The 24,102-nt window shown below is 36.5% G+C and overlaps 1 protein-coding gene across 1 annotated transcript in view; it reads left to right on the forward strand.

Annotated features, from left to right (window-relative positions):
• LRP1B (LDL receptor related protein 1B) overlaps positions 1-24,102 on the forward strand; it is a 2,131,860-nt gene that overhangs the window by 2,070,279 nt on the left and 37,479 nt on the right. The window lies entirely within an intron of this gene.

Raw genomic sequence — 24,102 nt, forward strand, 5'->3', positions numbered from 1 at the left:
TTATTTCACTAATCAATTAATTCTTCTAAATGTCGACGTCATATTTTATCCTTTCTCCTCAAACTTTCAATTCTTGCTTCCAACTTTATTCTCAGTTGAATATAGCTGTCTAAAGAGGACCACCACTAGTTGCCACCTCCACATCCCTCAACCTGTTCGATCCCTAACCCATACGCTCTTTCTTCCTTCTCACAATTAGGAGCCCCATGCTATGTCTAATACTACACTATTTACTCATACATTATTTAGTTCTTAGTGACTCATGGACACCTCTCTTCCAACAGTCCCCTTTTTCTCCTGCATTATCAATATTTTCCTTTCACCTACTCCTTTGTTGAAAAATCATACCTTGTGCCTCTTTCTAACTTTATTAACCTACATACCTTTTAACAGAGCAGCATTACTCTAAGTATACTCCCCAGTTGCTCTGCAATTCCTTTTTATCTTTCTTTTTATTCCATGGGCTTTATTTTCAATATTCCATTGAAACATCTCTTATCAAAGTCAAGTTATTTGATTTATTTTAATGTTATTCATGTTTTATACCCAATAGTCATTTTTTAATTTCTATTTTACCTCTATAGTTAGCAGTTAATTACTCCTTCCTTAAAACATCTTCTTCACTTATCTTTATTTTTTTTAATCTCTTATTTTCATTCCAATTTTACTGGCTGCTTCTTCTCAGGGTTTTTTGTTGATTCCTTCATATTTCCCTGACCTTTAAATATTGAAGTGACTTGTGACTCTGTCCTCATATCTCTTTCTCTAAAACACTCACTCCTTGAGCCTGTGACCTCTGTATAACTTTGCACATTAGAAAACTTCAACAGGTTTTATAAAATATAGTTGCCATTTTTTATTTTTTTAATTAGTTGAGAGCAGATGAGGCAGAGAGACAGATTCCCATATGTGCCCAGACCAGGATTCACCCAGAAAGCCCCCTGTGGGGTAATGCTCTGCCTGTCTAGGGTGTTGCTCCATTGCTCAGCACCTGAGCTATTTTTAGTGCCTGATGTGGAGGCCGCATCCTCAGTCCACAGCTCCAGGGGCTCACTCACTAGAGCCATAGCTGTGAGAAGGGGGGAGAGAGAGAGAGAGAGAGAGAGAGAGAGAGAGAGAGAGAGAGAGAAGGGGAGTGGTGAAGCAGATGGTTGCTTCTCCTATGTTCCCTGACTGCTAGTTGAACCTGGGACTTCCACACATCAGCTAATGCTCTACCACTAAGCCAACCAGCCATGATTGGCTGTGAATTTCAACCTGTATGATGCAAGATGCACACTGGTGTGCTGCAAGAATTTCAAAACCTCTGATACCTGACTAGTCAAGCACACTGACCTCTTTTCCCTTAGATTGTCAAATAAATAAATAAATAACAATAGCCCACACAATAATAGCTATCTCGTATGAATGAATCAAGTTATACCTTTTATTTGTCAGAGCAGCAAAAAAAATTTTTTTTGGCATGTCACAGAATTTTTTAATAATTAGTTCATGTGTGCCATGAGATGAAAAAAATGGAAAATCTCTGAAATGTTTATTGTTTGCTAAACATCATCTCCAGAGATTTGGATTCTCTTAGCATGTAATGGTAATCTACATTTAAATAATCTAGATGTTTTCCAGATGTTTTATATATGTAACCAAGATTGAGACCCATTGCCTGAAACTTGCAACTAACTGCATTACTTTTTATACCCTCAAAATATGGGTGGTTTCAAATCTATGTGTCCAGCTAAACCTTGCTTTGGAGTCACAGATTTTTATACTTGAGTGTCTATTTGATATCTTTGCTTGTTTTTTAATTAACCTGATTTTATCACCCCAAAACTCTTCTACCATAGTTTATCTTATGTCTTTAACCAAAATGCTCAAGTCTAAAATCATGGAGTCATTTTTTACCTTTCTTTTTTCTCTTATACTCCACCTTTATTCTTTTACTTTTAAAGTAGTCCCCAAATCTAAACTCTTGCCTCCACTTACATTCTCACTGCTCTCTTTGAAGCTACCAGCATCTCTTATCTGGATTGTTACCAACCGGTCTCTAGGTTTTCTCTATCTTCTGTATTTATTCTCAAAAAAGCAGCCACATAAACAGTTGTACATTTACCCGTAACTTAAAAAATGTTTTTTCAACTCAGTCACTTATACTAAGGCCTTTCTACATCCAGTAATACTTGTAGTTATTTCTCCTTTTTTTGCTTTAATTCTATTCATTTAATTCAACTAATGAACAAAATATTGTTTTTATTCTCCTTTTACAGAGGAGGCAACTACGGAGGCACAAAGAACCTCCTGAAGATCTCAGTGTTAGTAATTAAGATAGTCAAGATTTAAACCCAGACAGTCCATCTCCAGGGCCCATACCCTTAAAAGTTACTTAACATTCTGGTCCCTGGATTGTTGAATGTCACTGAGGACCACATTGTGAGTGACCTAGGTCTCTTGTCATTGTAGAAAGTATGTAGAATGGCAGAGAATCAAGCGATGTTTCCTTTTCTATGTGTACATTCTCCACATAGTGCAGCAGCCTCTCCTTGTCATGTATAGGTGCCACTATCTACAGCCAATGCCCTTGTTCATGTTGCTTACCTCTTAAGTGACCTGCATCATAGGCTATCAAAGTTTATTTGGCAGATGCAACCAGATACAATCTAGTTGTAAGCACTCTTCACATATTGTTCAGTCCTCATCACTCTCTTATCTCTCTCCTCTCAATCTAACACAGTATTTCAACAAAACTTCCATTTACTAACTCATCATTTATTTGTCTATTTATTTATTTGCTCCATCATTCTCACAATCCTGAACGATTTTCAAGCAAATCAGGGTCAAATACTAACTACTATCCCATATAATGCAAATGGTCATGAAAAGCCAAACTATTTTTGCATAAAATCACACTGATTATGCTTCTTTATATGTCAACTTCCTTGGCATTGTGATTTTTTTCATGCTATTTTTTTTCTCTGAAATGTGCTTTCTTCATATTCCTCCTTCCCTTTATCCCTCCATGCCAAATTCTTTCTACCTGTCTTGTTCTAGCTTAATCACCATTTCCTTTTAAAAGTTGTTCATATTGGCCTTCAGTTGGAATTAATCTCTTCTTCTGAATTTTGAAGTCACCGGACTTTCACCTCTTTCTGGCTCTATTCATTTTACCTAGTAATATTTTTATTTTGTACATTCTTCTTCTTCTTACCTGTCTAAGATGACCTCTCTGAGATTAACCCAACAATGGCAATTGTCAAATAAACAAATGAAAAAATAAATAATCATACATAAATAAATAAGAGCTGTTTGGAGACAAGTTAATAAGTGAAAAAGTAATTTAATACACAAAAACTATATTTAATCATGGTACAGAAATCTAGTAATTTTGTGTGAATTTATCTCTTGGTTCCCAATTCCATCATCTTAGATCAGTCGTTTGTTTTAATTTTTTAATTTTGGTTGAAGTATTTTTTATTTTTTAATTTTTATTTTTAATTTATTGTATTGACATAGTTTTAATTGTCTCACTCAATATAACACCTTTCACCCCCTGAATTCTGTGATCCATGCCCCGTGCAAAGCCTCTTCTCATCTCACTGCCTTTTCCCCCATTCCCTCTACTTCTATCCGCACTTTCTCTCTAGAAATTACTTCCCTACTGTCTGTATCTATGTGTTATGTATATATAATTTGCCTAATCCCTTCACCTTCTTTGACCTCATCCCCTCTTCACCCTTCCCTTTGACAGCTGTCCATTTGTTCCCTATGACCCTGCATCAGTTGCCATTTTGTTCCTTAGTTTATTGTGAAATGTTTGTTAAAATGTCAAATGTAAGCCTTATTGGGGTTCTTTTGTGGGCAATTAATTGCTTTTCTCTTGCAGCTTTTACTGTTCTTTTTTTGTCTCTTAACTTTGACATTTTAATTATGATGTGTCTTGGTATGGGCCTTTTTGGGTTCATCTTTAATGGGGCTCTCTGTGCTTCTTGAACTTGTGTGACTTTTTCCTTTATCAATTTAGGGAGATTTTTAGCTATGATTTCTTCAAACAAGTTCTCTATCCCTTGTTTGTTTTCTTCTCCTTCAGAAACCCCTACAATGTGGATGTTGTTTCTCTTCATGTTGTCACAGAAGTCTCTTAGAATTTCCTCAACCTTTTTGAGCTTCTTTTCTTTTCACTGTTCTGATTCTGTGTTTACATTTATCTTTTCCTCTAAATCACTGATTCCATCCTATATTTCATCCAGCCTGCTGTTGATTTCATGTAGTGCAGTCTTTATTTCAGATATTGTATTTACCATTTCTCACTGTATTTTTATTTTATGGTTTTTAAGTCCTTTTGAAGGCTCACTAAGTTCTCACTCTGATCATCCATTCTTCCTCTAAGATCTTTGAGCATCCTAATAAACTTTATATTAAACTCTGCATCTGGTAGTTTGGTTACTTCCATTTCATTTAATTATTTTGGGGGGGATTTCTCCTTTGATTAATTTGGGTCATATTTCTTTGTCCATTTTGTCTGTGTATTAGGTATCTCTGCTCTGACTCTCAAATTTGTTGTGACATCTTTATGAGAAAGATGGGCTCAATGGTACTAACCATCAGGCTTCCTGAGCTCCTTGCTCTAGGAATGTTTTTTGAAGTTTATTCTTGGGGACTGAGTAAATAAACAGGATATTTTTGCAATTTGTAGAAAGGTGCCAGGCCCAACCCCCACCTCATCTGCCTAGTTAACAGAGAGCTACACCTGGTTCCCATTTGTCTCACCCATGTTCTCCAAAAGAGGCTGGAAGCTCATTTTTATTAGTATAAAGTTGATTTTTGAATGGTATGGTGTGAGTTGTCTTTGAGTTGCCTTGGAAACTTAATTGAATGGCTAATGGACCACGCTTTTTCCATGAATAAAGGCAGGTGTGCTTTTGGAGCAGTTACGTTATCACTGAGGAACAGTAGAGACTGTTCACCGTAGCATCCTCCCGAATCCATCTGTATGTGTGCTTGTGCATGTGTGTGTGTGTGTGTGTGTGCGTGTGTGTGTGTGTGTATATATATCTCTCTTTAAGTCCCTGTCTATCATTTATTTCAATACCATACTTTTTCCCGTTCGGGACCCTGGCATATATTTGTCATGGCTGGACCATGACAGGTTATATTTACTCTTTTATTGTATATGAATCTTGAATGCAGTTGGCCATTTTGTGGGTAGAGTTATCCCTTCAGGGTGACTTGCTCAAAGGAACAATCTTGATCACATATATTAGATTCTGTGCTGTGTCTGTTCTATGGGGTGTATTTGTTCTCTGCAGTATCTGGTGCCTGCTGGACTCTTCATTTGGGCGTGCTTTTTATGTAGCTAGCTGAGTCTAGTGTTGTTGTGGTCTGCCATGCACTACTGGTTGTGTTGGTTCTGGGTTCTCTTGGGTAGAGTTTGGGTATGAATTGACATTAGCCATTTAGTAACCCATGTGGGCTATCTGTTTAGAGCTACTACTCTGTTTGCCTTTTGTGTGTGTTTTTCCATCTGAGTAGTATAGGAAGAACCAATCAGTATATAATGACCAGCTTCCTTCTGCTAAGAGCTGACAGCAGCTCCATAAAAGGGCCCAAGCTCTGTAAGGCTTGCCTCCACTTTATAGCTGCTTCACCTCCTCTTGCTGCTACCTGACCTTTATGCAGTCTTTTTTAGAAAAACTTTGGTATAAGCTCAGACTGGCCTCATCCCTCCAAATCCTCTACAGTTTGAAAGCTTGGTCATTTAGGGCAGCTGAGTTAAGAATGACAATGTTAGTGGGACCCCCTACTTTATGAGTCTCTTGGTTAGGAGCTCAGTATGGGGAAAGTGACCTCTACTCCAAAGCCTAATCTTTCAGACAGTGTTGGATAGTCCAATTCTATTTATCCCTAACATGGTTAGCAGCAGGTTTAGATTGGGGGTGCTGACAGTCTACTCTGCAGAATTTCTTCCAGATGGAGAGCCCCTGGTCTCAGGAGGAAGCCTGGGAGAGTCCTCTACTGGTGTTGACTGTGCCCTCCTTGGGAGTGGCTAAACCCCTTGACCAGTCCTAACAATAGTCTTCAAGGAACCTATACCTTGAATGTCCATGCTCCAAGCCTCTCTCCCTTCTCCTTATGGATCCTATACCACCAGGTCAGGATATCTGGGATCTGGGTCAGCCAATTGTGAAGCTCCAAACTGTACAATATGTATGCTAGTCACTGTGCAGTTTCTGACCACAGAAAGCAGAACTCACCTCAGTTGGGCTCAGTGTTCGATGAATTCTCCCTTTGGACACGCCACCAGTAAGGGTTGTTAGGTCATGATCCAATGCTCTCTCCACAGCTGGTCACTGGATGTGCCAGCCCTGGGCCTCCCAGGAGGAAACCTGATGCAAACTCATGCAATATAATGCACATGACTAGCTTTCAGCAACCTTATTGGAGCTACAAGCAAACCAGAGTTTATGGATACCTGTACTGGTCACACCTGCACAAGGAAATACCAATCCACATGCCTAGGCTGGCATTTACCCACACTTGGTCTGGGGACAAGTCAGTAAATGGCCCAACATTCCCTGAAAATCACCTCCTGCTGCCTCTGTCTGTGGGCTGCTTATTGAGCTTAGCTCTGAAAAACAATCTCTGGTAGAGTCTAGAGCTTGGGCAATTCAAGAATTAGTAAGGGTGGTAGATGTGGCTCCTGCCCCAGGATCCCAAGTGTCAGTCTGTCCTGGGAGCAGGACAGCCCTTTCTGCATGTCCATCCTTCCTTCCAGTCTCAGTGTTGCCCTATGACTCTTTGGTTATAGACTCCTCTTCATTTAGTCCAAAGTTGGTTTTTCAGGGTGATTGTTCTAAAATTTAGTTATAACTCTAGTTTGGTCTTGTGAAGCAGTAGCTGGAACAGCCACTTACTGTACCACATTCTTAGAATCCCCATTCTTAATTTTTTAAAAATAAGTTTTGGGCCTGACCAGGCAGTGGCGCAGTGGATAGAGTGTTAAACTGGGATGCAGAAGGACCCAGGTTTGAGATCCCGAGGTCACTAGCTTGAGTGCAGGCTCATTTGGTTTGAGCAAAGCTCACCAGCTTGGACCCAAGGTCGCTGGCTTGAGCAAGGGGTTACTTGGTCTGCTGAAGACCCGCAGTCAAGGCACATATGAGAAAGCAACCAATGAACAACTAAGGTGTCGCAACATGCAACAAAAAACTAATGATTGATGCTTCTCATCTCTCCTTTCCTGTCTGTCTGTCCCTGACTATCCCTCTCTCTGACTCACTCTCTGTCTCTATACAAAAAAAAAAAAGGTTTTGGCCCTCGCCAGTTGGCTCAGCAATAGAGTGTTAGCCTGGTGTGTGGATGTTCCAGGTTTGATTACTGGTCAGGGCACACAGGAGAAGTGACCATCTGCTTCTCCACCACCCTCCTTCTCTTTTCTCTCCTTCTATATCTCTCTTCCTCTCCCACAGCCATAGCTTGGTTGTAATGTGTTGGCCCCAGGCACTGAGGAGGGCTCCATGACTTCATCTCAGGTGCTAAAATAGCTCATTTGCCAAGCAACAGAGCAGCAGCCCCATATAGGCAGAGCATGGGCCCATAGGGGGCTTGTTGGGTGGATCCCAGTTGGGGCACATGTGGGAGTCTGTCTCCCTGTCTCCCTAATTCTCACTTAAGAAAAATAAAAATAAGTAAAAAATGTTTTAAAAATACTATGCGGCCATCATGATAGCAATTTTAATTCTTAAAAAGAGTAAAATTATCAGCTTATGTTTTAATTGGTAACTAATAGAATTACAATCTGAGGTATCCTAATGCATTATAAAAGCCTACATTATAGTTTTATCATTATTAGCAGTCATAGCACTACCCACCTTTTACTGCAAAGCACTTATTAAAATTAATCAATTAATCCTTAGACAAAGGTTAAATAACTTGCTCACAGTTTCAATGTAATATGATAGTCAGCATTGGACCCCAGGAGTTGTTGATCAAAATGTTGACAAAAAGTTCTGTTCTTTGGCAGCAAATAATACTGTTCTTTGGCAGCAAAATAAGTCTGTGGACAATGTCATTAAAATGATAAATCCAACAGCTGACAAAAGCATAATATATTTAGGATCTATTAGATGTGAGTTGGCAAGGTTCAATGAACCTGGTGTTCTGTCAAACTTGTATCTTAGATTACAAAACCTTCTCACTATAAATGAAGGAATGACAGAATGGTTCATTAAAGTGCCTAATTAAAGGTCCATTAGTGGGAGGTAAAACATCAGGTCTTAGTTGTGCTGAGTAAAAACATTTCACAACCCTAATGGCAATATAAAATCCTGGGGTCGGAAATGCAAATTAATTTTAACAGCAGCTCCCAAGGTGGAGAGACAGAGATAAATAATGTCAAAAGAAAATTATGTATTCTTTAAGTGCTTCGAGAGCAAATATATCTCCCTTTCATCCTATTTGGAGCAAGGATTCTTCTTAGTATAAATAAAAAAATAAATAAACATGGCATTTTACATTTAGATCTGGAAGTTAACTATGAGGTCAACAATATCTGAGGTTATTTGTAATTAAATAGTAATGACATTAGGGCAAAATAGACAATGCAAACCAACTTATTTTATTTCTAAGAGCGAGATATTCAAATCAAATGGCAATCTATTCTGTCATTGATATTTTCAAAGTCCTCTAGTGATCTGCTTGAGGAACCCTTATACTTTCAATTAGAACTGATTATTAGAAATGTGCCTGTTTGGCTCACTGCTGCTGGTTTCAGTAAGTGCAGACATTAAGTAATCTTTAAAATTTATAATATAAGGAGTACATGATAGTAATCCAAATATATCATTTTTTATAACTGGTATTATAACTGTAGTCTATCAAGTAATTTATAAACAGACATGAGACTACCATATGTGATAATGTGGTGGATTATTTGTAGCACAAGTCTTCCCAAGCAATTTTGTTCCATTAGTCAGCTCGTCACTAAACATGGTGTGGTGTTTACTATGGTAGGTACCGTAAAAATCATGGTGTCAGAGATATTTCCTGCCCTCAAAAGGCTTGCTGTTGAATGTGTTCTTCTGAAAATGAAACAAGTTATTATGTGATCATTTAAGAAAACACAGAGGACACCAATACCCAAGAAAGAACATAGAATTCAGCTTATTGGGAAGACATTTTAAAAGAAGTGAAATCCAAACTGAAACCAGAAGATAGTATTGATAGAAGCTAACCAGGTGAAGAGAGGAAACATGAGTGGGAAAGCGTTTGCAAAGACAGAAAAAAATGTTTTTGAAATTCATATTATTTTTTTTTTCTAGAGTCTCCTAAGGGAGATCTGACAAGGGAAATAACAATCACTGAACATGTATAATGTATTGGTAACAGATATATGCTGTTATTCATCATTTTATCTGATATATGATGGTTTAACAAGTGCTCATACAACACTGTGAGGTTAGTTTATTAGTCCAATGTTACAAGTGCCAAAAAAAAAGCCATTCTTTGTATCTGCCAGGTTAAAGAACACAGGAATAATAATCTGTAGCCTTTTGGGTCTGAATCAAAAGTACACTTCTCCTGGTGTAATCTTCTATCATTATTAAATGTTATATAAATCCTGCCCATGCTATTGCATCATTTTAGACTCACTATGAGGATGCTCAAAGCTCAGGTGGCATGCTGGCTCAGTCTGGTTGTTACAAGTTTCTACTCCATTGAAAAGAATGGTTAATAAGAATTTTAATCTTGAGCTGATTAAGCCTACATTACGACCAAGCAGAAGAGACCAAATAACTAACAATGAAATAAAAATAAAATAAACCTATATATGTTTATTAATTAATGTCACCCCATTACATTTCATTTTAAAAAGGAAAAAGAAAATAGAATCTTTTCAGTACTCTTGTTAATGTGAAAGCCACTTAGAACTAAGCTAAGACAACAAGAAGAGATCTTGACATAAAAAAAAGAAATTATTGCTCATGAGTAGCTATTTCTTAAGTATTCAAGATTCTTATAACATGCACAGCTAGAGTGGCAAAACATTTGGAGCCATGGCTAGAGAGTGTCCTCTAGTTCTTTTTCTTTTGTTGAGAAAATAAACACTGTTTTCATGTAGGTTCTCATCAGCTATTGCCTGGATTACTTACAACATAATTCCTTATATACTTTTTCTTCCAACCTTGGAAACTTGTTCATTGTCTGAAAAATGTACCCCCTCTAATTTTTCATACCTCTTTTTTACATATGGAATTCTCCATATCTGTTCATTTATGTTGTGTCTTCTTAACTTCCTTTTCCTAGGACCATCATTTTAAAAATGTATTAATGTCATCATTGTGTTCTTCACTCTCTACCCTACTAGAATATAAAATAGGTCACGGTGTTTTACATACCTCATCCATCTTGGGAGTTAACTCAGTGCCTGGATTTGGTACATAGTGTTAAGTATGTGAGTGAATGTAAACAAAGTAGAAGGATCCTGTTTGCAGCCTGCTAGGTCCCCTCTTTTTTTCTGTGCTCCAACAAGATCCCACCTTTATTTAGCAACTCATTGAGATCCATACTCCATGAAAAACTTTGTGATGTGTTTTTAGGTTGAAAAGATAGTGTAAAAATAGAATTGGTTTTGAATTAATGTGTTTGAAGAAAAATAAATACATTCATGTAAACATAATATAGAATGGTGAGATAAGTAAGACAGCGTAATAATTTTATTAATTTTTTTTTTTTTCTGAAGCTAGAAACAAGGAGAGACAGTCAGACAGACTCCCGCATGTGCCCGACCGGGATCCACCCGGCACGCCCACCAGGGGGCGACGCTCTGCCCACCAGGGGGCAATGCTCTGCCCCTCCGGGGCATCGCTCTGCCGCGACCAGAGCCACTCTAGCGCCTGGGGCAGAGGCCAAGGAGCCATCCCCAGCGCCGGGGCCATCTTTTGCTCCAGTGGAGCCTTGGCTGCAGGAGGGGAAGAGAGAGACAGAGAGGAAGGAGAGGGGGAGGGGTGGAGAAGCAGATGGGCGCTTCTCCTGTGTGCCCTGGCCGGGAATCGAACCCGGGACTTCTGCACGCCAGGCCAACGCTCCACCATAATTTTATTAATTTAATCTAGATGATTGAGAGGAAATTTTCAAAACTTTAAAAATATTGTTGAAAGCAATTTGATTCAGTAGTAAAAATGGAATTATGAAAAATGGATTTTTATATATGTAATGCTATACCTTCATTTAGAGGAAATGTAAAATAATAATGAGGCAAAAGATTTAGGCAAAAATCTGCTTGTGTAAAGGAGAATTTATTAGAAATTTTAGTAAATCTTTCCAATCTCACAGTTTGCCAGATGTGATTTAAAGTACATATACTACTGTGGTCCCTGGTCTACTGCAGGTGTTAGGTTCCAGAACCCCTACTATAGGTGAAAATCCATCAATAGCAACCTTATATTTATTTTATTATTTATATATATTTTAAAGCTTTATTTCAATTTAATATTCTTTTAATATGTTTTAATTAATATTTTTATATTATTTTCAAATTTTTAGGTAGAAAATGCTCATTTCACCAGAAAAAATAATTAAAATAATAAATATATAAAAATACCTTTATACCACATAATCCCACAATATAGTAAAAAATCCATGATAAAAAATTAGATATATACAATTTATTTATTTATTTTTTCATTTTTCTGAAGCTGGAAACAGGGAGAGACAGTCAGACAGACTCCCGCATGCGCCCGACCGGGATCCACCTGGCACGCCCACTAGGGGCGACGCTCTGCCCACCAGGGGGCGATGCTCTGCTCATCCTGGGCGTCGCCATGTTGCGACCAGAGCCACTCTAGCGCCTGGGGCAGAGACCACAGAGCCATCCCCAGCGCCCGGGCCATCTTTGTTCCAATGGAGCCTTGGCTGCAGGAGGGGAAGAGAGAGACAGAGAGGAAAGCGCGGCGGAGGGGTGGAGAAGCAAATGGACGCTTCTCCTGTGTGCCCTGGCCGGGAATCGAACCCGGTTCCTCCGCATGCTAGGCCGACGCTCTACCGCTGAGCCAACCGGCCAGGGCCTAGATATATACAATTTAAAATCCACAATACAGTGAGACCACACAAAGTGAGCTGTGATATGGTGAGGGATGACTGCAATTATTAAAATTAATTTGTTCAATTGATATATGTTGAATGTATATGGATATTATTTATTATTCTAGGTGTTGGGAGATATATCAGTATAACAGCTCTTTGAAGAAACTTGCTTACATAATTTTTGATAAATAAAAAACCAAAAGACAATCTTTTCCAATTAAAAGCCAAAGGTACAACTTAAACTTATCTAGTGAGAAACCCAGCAGAGATTAGAAATAGACTTTACTCCATACTCCTTAGAAGTGTAGCATTATTTTTCATATGCTTAAGTTTCAAATTCTAATAATATGTTTATAAAGTTAACCATGGATGAACTTTTATCTCTATGTCATTTAACTTACACTTAGAATTTTAGTAATTATGTTTAATAATTTCCGAATTACTGAAAGAAACTTTCAGAATGTTGTATTACTCTTCCTGGCATCATACCAACAAGTTTATTTTTATTTCAGTTTTACTTGATTTTGGTACTACCCAGTCTCACAATACACTTAAAATGGTGCTTTACCATAAATTATATAACAACGTTGTTAAACCATATATGCTTATGCCACATTAGCACTACCAACAGGTATTTTGCCTTCTTAAGGAAGAGTAAATATATAAAACATTATGAGACAATGAAAGATAGTCTTAAAACTATTTAATTCAAGGCAGAAAATAACCTGTCATACAAGACATAACTAGTAACTGCCTACAGAGAGATTTGTACTTAAATAAATTGAACAGGCTCAGTTAGAAGTCCTTATCAAAAACAAACAAATAAATAAAAATCAAGGTTTTACATGAATAGAAGGCATCCATGATTGTAATTCTGCTGTGCTTGGTGTTAAGCAAACTGAATGGGTTCTAAATAATTATCTGCAAACAGAATTGAGTATTTGAACATAGTACATAAATTATGACAAACACATAGATTGAACAAAAATATTTACTTGAGGCTTATCTCCAACCAAGCAAATTGTTTCTACTGAAATACACCTGCCATCATAATATTTAAAAATAAATAATTTAAATGTAAATTTAAGGCACGGTTCTTAAATCACAGTAACTTTAAAACACAGTTCTTTAATCAGATTTAGATTGTCAATTGATTTGCATGTCAACTGTTTGAGAAAATGCCATGTGTCAGGAATCTTTACGCACTTTAAATGGAAGAAAAGAAAATAAGATTATTATCTTATATACATATTATCATTCTGTTTAATGTAAAAATTAAAACCTCTTTTGGTAGTTCATATTTGAATAGAAAATATTTTGTATTTATCTGATTACTGATAAAAACAAAAATGACAAGAGAGTCATCATCAGCTCTAGAAGCTCTATTAGCTTCTGAGATCCATAGCAAAAGACCAAAAACAGGAAAGAATTATATTTATAATTTACTCTACAGTTATAGAACCCACCAAATAAAGAAAAGCAGATCTCTGCTTAAATCGAACAGTGCATTCATGATTATACTAATTTGTTGTTTTATTCTCATGAATGCAAATATGTAAGCTTAATTAAAATTTTTTATTTTTTGATTTTTAGAGAGAGAGAGGAAGACAGATAGAGAAAAAGAAACATCTACTTGTTTCACTAATTGATGCATTCATTGGTTGACTCTTGTATGTGCCTTGACCGAAAATTGAACCCACAACCGTGTAATATTGGGAGGACGCACTAACTCAGATTTTTTGAACCATTGATCTGTGACTGGTGCCAGTCCACTAGAAATGTCTTGCTGGCCTGGCAAAGAGTTAACCACCCTGATGATGTATGAAGATTATAGACCCAGTAGTCTTAGTTGCATTTGTTTATGCTCAGGGTGATTGCCACTTATCAGCCTATATTATTGATGAAACTATTATTGAGATTGTCTTAGATATCTTTGAAACTTGGAGGTTCATTTGAACAACCTTTTGCACTGTGCAGAGCATTTATAAGTCATGCACAATGGACAAAAAGCATTTGAACAAACTTATGTAGTACTCAATGCATTGTACATGGTGAAGTTCAGAAGTCAAGTACCAGCTTGTACCATGTTGCACTATTATGCATGGTAAGATAAAACTTTGCTGTGTGTTTCCATTTCTGGCTGGCCAAATCACCAGTCCCCAAGTTTAAAAATGTTGTTCCAACCAATTAAACTACCCTGCGAGGGCAGTTTAATTTAAATAAATATATATTTTTAAAACTCTGTTGTTTTCCAACAAATGAAGTTACATTAAAAAGAACAAATACTAAATAAAAAGGAGATAGCTAATAATTTGTCATAACATAGATGCTTAATTATATGAAAATGAACAATTAGGAGAAGAACCTATTTCTTTGGGGTTGTTATCAGAGAATCATATACATCTTAACTATAGCAAGCACTCTGAAAAATAGAAAGTCACATCAGAAAAAGCTAAGAACCATATGATTCCATTCATATGTGGGATATGAAACTGAAACTCATAGACAAGAGACAACAAAACGATGGTTATCAGAAGGAAGGGGGTGAGGGGCTGAATAAAGATTAAAGGGGGCTAAATATATGTTGACAGAAGATGATTTGATTTGGAGGGGGAGCACACAATGGAATATACAGATTGTGTGTCCTAGAAATGTGCACTTAAAACCTGCATGATCTTATCAACTAATGTAACCCCAATAAATTTAATTTAAAAATTAAATAAAATATATTTCTAAAAAGAAGTTTTGGTCCTGGCCAGTGGCTCAGTGGATAGAGTGTCAGCCTGGAATATGAACATCCTGGGTTCAATTCCTGGTCAGGAAGCCACACCCTTCTCTCCCCCACCCTCTCCCCCTTCTCTTCCTCTTCTCTTCCCACAGCCAGTGGTTGATGGGTTCAAGCATTTGCCCCAGGAGCTGAGGTTAACTTGGTGGGTCTGAGCACATCAGCCTCATGTGCTAAAAATAGTTTGATTCATTCGAGTATTGGCCCCAGTCAGGGTTGCTAGGTGAATCTGGGTCAGAGTGCATGTGGAAGTCTGTCTCTCTATCTTCCTTTCTCTCATTTAAAAAAAAAAAAAGTTTTTAAAGTCACATGTTTCAAAATACAACTAGATGATTAATCAGAAGGTCAGGTAGCTAAATTTGAATTTTTATATCTTCATTACCACTTGAAGATTCATCATTAAATCTATGGTTGTAGTATGATATAATTTTCAATTTGATGAAATGATTTGCACTTTGTTTGGAAACTGAAAAAAATCTATATTGTAATGATTTGAGGACAAGATTTCCTGATAATCAATTGATATAAGTAATCAACATAGCATCAGAAACAAACAAATTGATGTAGGTATGACCATGTAATGAATGGCACGTTATTTAACTGACTAGTCAATTATCATTTGGAGCCAAGTATTCAGGTTACATTCTTGATACATTCCAGACCATGAATAACTGAAATAAAACTGCAATACTTCAACTCCAGATTTTAATACTCCTTCAACTGGAAGGTAAAGTAGGCTTCTGGTATTTTTAAGAACCTCTTATGCAACTAAAACAAACATATAAATGGTTTGCCTGTAATTTTAGTGGGTTTCATTAAATATACACTCTAATCATACTCTTCTGGAATTGATCAAGCTGAATTCCAGATTGAGAAGGAAATGTTGAGTTTTAGAGGTGATGATATGGAATTAAACATTCTTTGAGGATCATTTAAATTATATAGAGTAGAAATTTGTAGACTAATATAACTCTAGATTTCTAAGTTATTTTCATCATCAGAGGTGAAACTCAATTACATGATTTGTAAAACAATGTGATAATTATAACTATTAATATATGCTTCAGAAAGTTGGGCATTTCAGTTCAGATAATCTATAAGAAAAGTCCTTTGTAAATTTTAAAATCAAGTTCATTTTTTAATATTTTCATTTTAATAGATATTTTGAGTGTCATTTAAAATATATATTATATATTTTATGCAATATTTAATTTTGACAATAAAAATAAATTTATTAATTTTAGAGTATTCATGGATATAGTCTGAAATGTTTTTAAAAAATAATTTCTGAAATGACCCACAAGTTTAGACTGGAATACTACATTTAGCCACATGAAAGCAAGTAGATTAGACCACAGAAGAAAATAATTTCTTGAATGGGTTTAATTCCACTCATAGGTTAGACTGTTTCTATAAACTTCAACCTATCAGAAGTTGAAAAGTTTAGTCTGATTCAATATAATGTCCCATTTCTGGGAATTCAGCAAGTTACAATTTTTATTCATGTGACAGCCTGGAGTATCTGGCAGCTGGTTTATTTGACCCAGTAGCTGAGTGTCTGTTTATGCAGGCACTGGATATCATAAAACTGGCAAATTGCTTGTTTATGGTCAGAGAGGTAGCACGTATACACGCACACTTCATATGCTTACTCCTCTACCTAGTTTTCAGTTAGCTTCATCATATAAGCCATATATAGCTGTCATCAGTAAGTCAGGTTGCTTACAAATCAAACTCAAATGATGAGCATGTTATAAATCATACTTTTTGTAGTTGATTGATTTAAAAATAGAGGAATACTCAATTCCAATCATTGTATAGATTTCTATGTACTTTGAAAAAGCATTGCTATGATGATTTTATGAGGTAATTTTTGACCAAAATTATTGATGCCATGATTTTTAATATGCATTTTGAAATAGAAGTCCATTATAAATTTCAATGCTGGTACTTTTAAAATCTCTTTCCATATATCTAACTCAAATCAAAATTTTAATTATTTTCAAAGAAAACTAGATAGAAGGTGATGGAGGACAGTCTGACTTTGGGTGATGGGTATGCAACATAATTGAATGACAAGATAACCTAGACATGTTTTCTTTGAACATATGTACCCTGATTTATTGATGTCACCCCATTAAAATTAATAAAAAATTATTTATTAAAAAAATTTAATTATTTGGCTTTCTGAATTTTATATATTCCTTATACCTAGATACTCAGAGATGGCACTGTTGACTCAGAATCAATGTTATTCCTTTAAATTTTATAGTTATTGCTATAGAAATATTTAAAATATATTTCTATTTTTAGTAATAAATTAGAAAATGCTCATGTTTTTAGACACACTTTCTTTTTTTCTTTTTTTGTATTTTTCTGAAGCTGGAAAAGGGGAGAGACAGTCAGACAGTCTCCCGCATGCGCCCGACCGGGATCCACCCAGCATGCCCACCAGGGGGCGACGCTCTGCCCACCAGGGGGCGATGCTCTGCCCCTCCGGGGCATTGCTTTGCTGCAACCAGAGCCACTCTAGTGCCTGGGGCAGAGGCCAAGGAGCCATCCCCAGCGCCCGGGCCATCTTTGCTCCAATGGAGCCTCGCTGCAGGAGGGGAAGAGAGAGACAGAGAGGAAGGAGAGGAGGAGAGGTGGAGAAGCAAATGGGCGCTTCTCCTGTATGCCCTGGCTGGGAATTGAACCCGGGACTTCTGCACGCCAGGCCGACACTCTACCACTGAGCCAACTGGCCAGGGCCTAGACACACTTTCCTGATGAAAATTTATCAGCTCTAATCAAAGTTTTGCACACATTTCTTTCCCTAGTGAATATTTAATTAGCACCTGGATTAAATATTTGCCTACTTTATTAAACTCAGTTATGAAATTGGAAGATAAATTTAGGTCTATACAATAAGTTTAATTATTAAAATACATTAAGTTGCACAAAACATTTGAGGAATGTTAAAAAGAATAAATTTTAATATTTCTTAAATGTTCTTCTATTTTCTTATATAATCCAAGGACAATAATCATAAAAATCTTGGATAACTTATCCAAAATGCTATATCTCTTTTGCCTCATAAACAGTTCTAGATTAAAAACTGACTCTAGAGACAGAAGGGCCATAATCACTCTTCTTAATGTATTTAAGAATCTTTTAACTTTTTCAGAAAATTTCCTAAATAGATCTCAGGAAATGGTAACGATTCAGGCATGTTTTAGTTTGTGATATCTATACCTGTTAACTTGATTTCATTTATCTGTACGAACCCGAAGTTGATTCTGCCTAATAATGAGTAGCCACATGGATGGTTCAGTGTTTCCATCAGGAAAGAGAATTTAGTGCTATTACCAATATCAGTGGCTAGACAGGTAGATATTCAACTTGGCTTGGGGTGGGAGTTTGAGAATGACACAGGAAATATGAGATGAGATGTGGGAGTCCAGCTTGAGTTCCAAGGTTCTGGTTCTGCAGGTCGGGATCACAGCAGGAAGCTCTCCTGGGCCTGCTGCTCTTGCTTCCAGGGCTCTCTAATGTTCTGACTGGCGGTAAGACCTCAGGTGTGCATGTAGTTGGGGCACATTCAGCGTTAGATACACATAAAATAAAAGAGAATACCAAGGATAATCAAAATTACCTTCTAGATTTGTTTCCTGAACAAATATATGAATTATCAAAAAAAAGAAACAGAAGTTTATTGTCCTCAGTTAAGCTTAGCTGAGTTTGGATTTCAGATCTCTCACTTATTCTTGTGTGATCTTTGGCAAGTGGGTTAACCTCTTTGTGCTTCAGCTTAGTAAGCTATAAAATAATGATAATGCCATATAATTTATGAGACTATAACAAACACATTTTCCTGGAGTATTGGAGATAGCTAAAAATGACTGTTTATCATCATCATAATCATTACTTCTAGCATTTTACTTAAATCAGGCTTTATTCCCCCATGATGATAAAGGGCATTATAGAGGATGGGTTAGTGAGGAGGAAATCATGACATATTCTTAGTCATGTTTCATACTGCGACCTCTGTTCAGGAATGATGGGAAAGTGTCTTGGAGAAATAAGTCAACTCATTCACATAAGATTACATCATTAGCCAGAAAAAAAGACTGAATTCAACCTCTAAGTCCCTCATATTCTGAGCAAAGTTTTGGCGTTTTTTTCTTTTTCTTGTTATGTGACCCTGACATAAGTATTCAACAAAAGTTAATACTATTGTTAGGTCCCGAAATTTTTCTATATTTCATACCTACATAGAGGCAGCCAGAAACCTCTTTGAGGGAGGAATATTAGCAGAATTCATAGAACCTATTGCTCCTGGCACATGCAGTGAAGCCTGGACTGTGAGTTGCACTGAAACTGGAGTTCAGCTCCAGAATGTCTGAGATATGCACTGTGGAATGTATGTAGTCTTTGTGAAAGTAAGCCAGTCCTACTTTTAATTTATTGTTGTTTTTGTGTATGTGCAGTCCTAAATAATGAAGTGCTTGTTTAGTTTACTATTCTTAAAGCCAATTTACAAAACTTATTTTTTGAAAAGACTGGTCAAAATTCAGTGAAGTAGAACAATTGATGTACATACATGAAGTTGTATGATTAATTCTCCCTCCCACATGTTATCATTCTCTGTTGCTCAATAAAGAATCTCTAGGTTCTCCATTATCCTTACTGAGTAACATCAGCTCCTGTTTAGGTGGTCTTATTTTAGTTTGGTTTTTTTCTCTTTAAATAAATTTTACACATCCCTAACTAGTAAAATATGAATGACCTGGTTGCAAATATGTTAATAGTTAAATATATTAACAATTACTTTTCAATGAAAAGAAATATTTAGGAAAGATGATAAATGCAGGTAGAGATTTTATAGACATTTGGCTTCCATGAATATTCATAAACCTGTCTGTATACTCATATATGAGTCAATTAAGATGCAGTCTATTAAGTTTCTGGTTGCTGGAAAAAGAATGATACAGAAAGAGAGGGAGTGAAAGAGAAACAGAGTGTGATGATGATCTCCCTTGAAAAATGCTTTATTTCTGTTGCAGAAAATAGTCATTGACTTATACTCCAGTTGCTATCTACCTCATTACCACATGGATACTCTGTAATTATATAACATTATTGTCCTTTAGATTACATGATTATTTATGTTCAGTGCTACTATGTATACATTTTTAGTGTAATTATCTTATAGAGGTTATAACCATTTTTATATTGTGAATAAAAGCACTGTTATATAATTTAGTGGCAATCTCTGCTTTCTTAGCACAGATTAATTATATTTTATTGTTGCTCCTTTTTATCATATGCAGAGCATCTCAATTGTTATGCTGATCGGGGCAATAAAATGCTCAAAATTTATGAGGTGGAATATTCCTCACGAAGGAAGATTTTGTTGGTAGTAATATATAGAGGGTCTGGCCACACTGGATTGATTCAGATCAATTTGGGTTTGTTTCTCTTCCTGCCTTAACCTTTTAATTGTGTCATCTCCTCTCGAGTGCTGATGCTTTGTCCTCTATTTCTGGACTTCTCCCATTGCTCCCAGTATAGAATTAAGCACATGCACATCCCCAGGAAATGATCAGTTACAGATCCACCATTTCTATAGTACTCTCATGGTTAAATTACCCATGCTGCTCAAAATGAGATTCAACCACATTGTTCCACCAGCTTTCCTTTTTATAAATTTAGACTGTTCTTGCTGACTGTTTACTGGACAGTTTGGCTGGACTCTTTTATCTTCAACCTCCCAGTCTTCTCTTCTACATCCAATCCCTTTTCTATTCTAAATCTTCCAACAAAATATCTCCTATTACCTATGTTTTCTTCTAACCTGTTTTCTTTTAGTCTACCACTGTTTTTAAAAAAAACATTTTTTGGGGGGGGTTCTAATAACTATTGAGACAAATTAAAATTTTGAAGAAATTGACCCTGGATGATTGGCTCAGTAGATAGAATGTCAATCTGGTGTGCGGATATCCTGGGATTGATCCCTGGTCAGTGCTCACATGTGAGTGACCATCTGCTTCTTTCCCTTCCTCTCCTCCTTATCTCCCTTTTACCCTCCTGCACGCAGTGGCTCAATTGATCTGAGTGTCAGCCCCAGACACTGAGTATAGCATGGTTGATTTGAGCATTGATCCCAGACAGGGGTTGCTGGGTAGATCCCAGTCAGGGTGCATGTGGGAGTCTGTCTATATATCTCCCTTACTCTCACTTAAAAAGGAAAAAGAAATTTTGAAGAAATAAAAGTTTGTTTGTGGGGGGGATGGGTATGTGTATGTGTGTGTGTGTGTCCACGCGCGCGTGTGTGCACATGCTTTACTGTGCGTGTGTGTTTGTGTCAGGAAAGAGAAGACAATCCTTTTGCTGCAAATACAGTGTTACCAACCACCAATATCTCTAACTCTCTTTTTCTTAGGAATTAAACATTTTATTTATTTATTTATTATTATATTTTTTTTTTGTATTTTTCTGAAGCTGGAAACGGGAAGAGACAGTCAGACAGACTCCCGCATGCACCCGACCGGGATCCACCCAGCACGCCCACCAGGGGGCGACGCTCTGCCCACCAGGAGGCGATGCTCTGCCCCTCCGGGCGTTGCTCTGTTGCGACCAGAGCCACTCTAGCACCTGGGGCAGAGGCCGAGGAGCCATTCCCAGCGCCCGGGCCATCTTTGCTCCAGTGGAGCCTCTGCTGCGGGAGGGGAAGAGAGAGACAGAGAGGAAGGAGATGGGGAGGGATGGAGAAGCAAATGGGCGCTTCTCCTGTGTGCCCTGGCCAGGAATCGAACCCTGGACTTCTGCACGCCAGGCCGACACTCTACCACTGAGCCAACCGGCCAGGGCCAGGAATTAAGCATTTTTATATTGATTAGCTTATTGCTTCATTACAAGTAACATTTCACTTGGTCAAATGTAAAATACAATTAAAAAGGCATGAGGCTATGAAACTTCTGCAGAGGAAAGTTAATACAAATAACTGATACTCACAATGATAAATAAGTCAATAAATATATCAATATATTTTGTCTGTCTTATAGGAAGATTACTTTCAAAATGGTTAAAGCATTACTAATGCTTAAATTGGTAAATTTTCTGTGGCAACTTTAGCAGTGCTCTTCAGTAAGATAAGTGTTCTTCCAGTGACTGCTCAGCCTGTCTATTCAGCTTAGGGTTTATTAGGTCAAGACAGAATCCTACAAGCAAAGTGAACAATTGCATACCAAAGATGCCATCTCATATACTTTCACTCTTCATATTTTGCTAGATTTCTGCTGGATTGAGGTGTGTTAATGGATTTTTTTTTAGTTAGCTAAATAGCTGAAGAGAAATTAGAATTTAAATAGGTGTGCAGTAAGTATTTAAGGATAAAGAAATGTGAAACATTAAAATGTCACATATATTTTAAAGGTTTTACATAGATGCTTATAATTGAAAGTGGATTATCACTGAGAAGAAAATAAGAGAGAAATCAGCTTGCATTTCTACAATTTACTATACATTTCTATTATGATATTGAGACAGTTGCAGAGAACAGGGATGTTTGTTCAATCACCCAATTTAAAAATAACACCATCAGATGTTTCAAAGTCTTTCCTGGGCTTGCACATAGTATATGTCATGAGCAAACTTTAAACAACAGAGAGAACACTTGAAAGAATTATTCGCCTTCTAACTTACAAGTATCTAATGCTTAGGTGGTAGCTTAAATATCAGATGCTAAAGTTCCCTATAGTAAATTGTGCTTTTTTCCCTGTGTTCAGGAATCTTGGAGCTGGAATTGAGTAGATAGAGAAGCCTTTAAGAAAGGAAGGAACAAAAAAGAAGGAAGGGAGGAAGTAAGGGAGGGACGAAGGAAGAAGGAAGGGAGTGTAGAATATAATAAATTCCAAGTTCTGGGGACTCAAATCTAACAGTGGTACTGAAGGCAATCGAATCAAACTTCTCTAAGCTCTACATCTCAAACTCGACAGTAGGAGATGGAAAATATTCATAGAAAAACATTGGGAAGCAATGCTGTGAGGACAGGAACACAATGAGCAACTCTCCTTCCCTGAACTTCAGGTTAGATAGTGATAAACATGTAAATTAAGAAAAATAAAATGTCTTCCATTTGCAAATCTATAGAGAAAGGGTTCTAAGCCTCAAAGAGTTCCCTCATTTTTTTTAAAGGGAAAAATGGTATGGCTTAGCAGCATGCAATTTAGAATTATTTGCTAAAGTATAAATTCTAATATGTACTGATTTCACCATTTTATTTCAAGCATACATTTAACACTCATTAGATTCCATGTTTATGCCATAAGAACAATCAAGTACACTAAATAAAGTGCAACTGACATACAATGAAAAAATATTGAAAACATTAAGGAGTGGATAATTTTCTTTAAACCATAAATAGCAGACCATGAATTTCTTTTATAAATAGTGTCTGTGAAGAAATAAACTGTTATATCTACGATATGAACCAGATTTCAAAATATTCTAATTGTAGATGATTGGCCATTGGGTTAAAAAAAACTTTATTGCAGCATAATATATGTAGAAAAGTTTAAAATGACAAGTATACAATTCAGTAAATTATCATCAGGTTTACAAACCAATGTAACCAACATTCAGGTCAAGACTAAAAATTATTGGTACCCCAGATAGTCCCTGGTATTCCCCATCACTATCTCTTTTCTTCTTCCCAATTATATCTGTTTTTGATTTCTAAAACTACAGATTAGTTTTGATTTTTGAACTTTATATAAATAAAGAAATATATTATGTTTATGTCTAATTTTATTTCTCAATCTAACTTTTGTGTGACTCATTCAGGTTATATTTTTATCTATTATCTATCTATCTATTATCTATCTATCTATCTATCTATCATCTATCTATCTATCATCTATCATCTATCTTTATATCTATATATTATCTATATATGAGTGAACCACAGTTTATCCATTCTTCTTGTGATGACCATCTAGATTATTTTCAGTTTTTGGCTATTTCAAAAATAGTTGATGTGCATATTATTACTAGCTTTTGTGCATGTGTATACTTTTGGATATATATATATATATATATATATATATATATATATTAGGAGTAGAAATGCTAGGTCATAAAACGTGGGCATGTTAAATTTTATAAATACTGTTAATCGTTTTCCACATTGGTTGAACCAATTTATATTCCCATAAGTATTATATGATAATTTCTATTATTTGTGATCAATTTGGTGAGTGTGC

This window comes from Saccopteryx bilineata, chromosome 5 (genome assembly GCF_036850765.1).
Source record: "Saccopteryx bilineata isolate mSacBil1 chromosome 5, mSacBil1_pri_phased_curated, whole genome shotgun sequence".
In the NCBI taxonomy this organism is placed as follows: Eukaryota; Metazoa; Chordata; class Mammalia; order Chiroptera; family Emballonuridae; genus Saccopteryx; species Saccopteryx bilineata.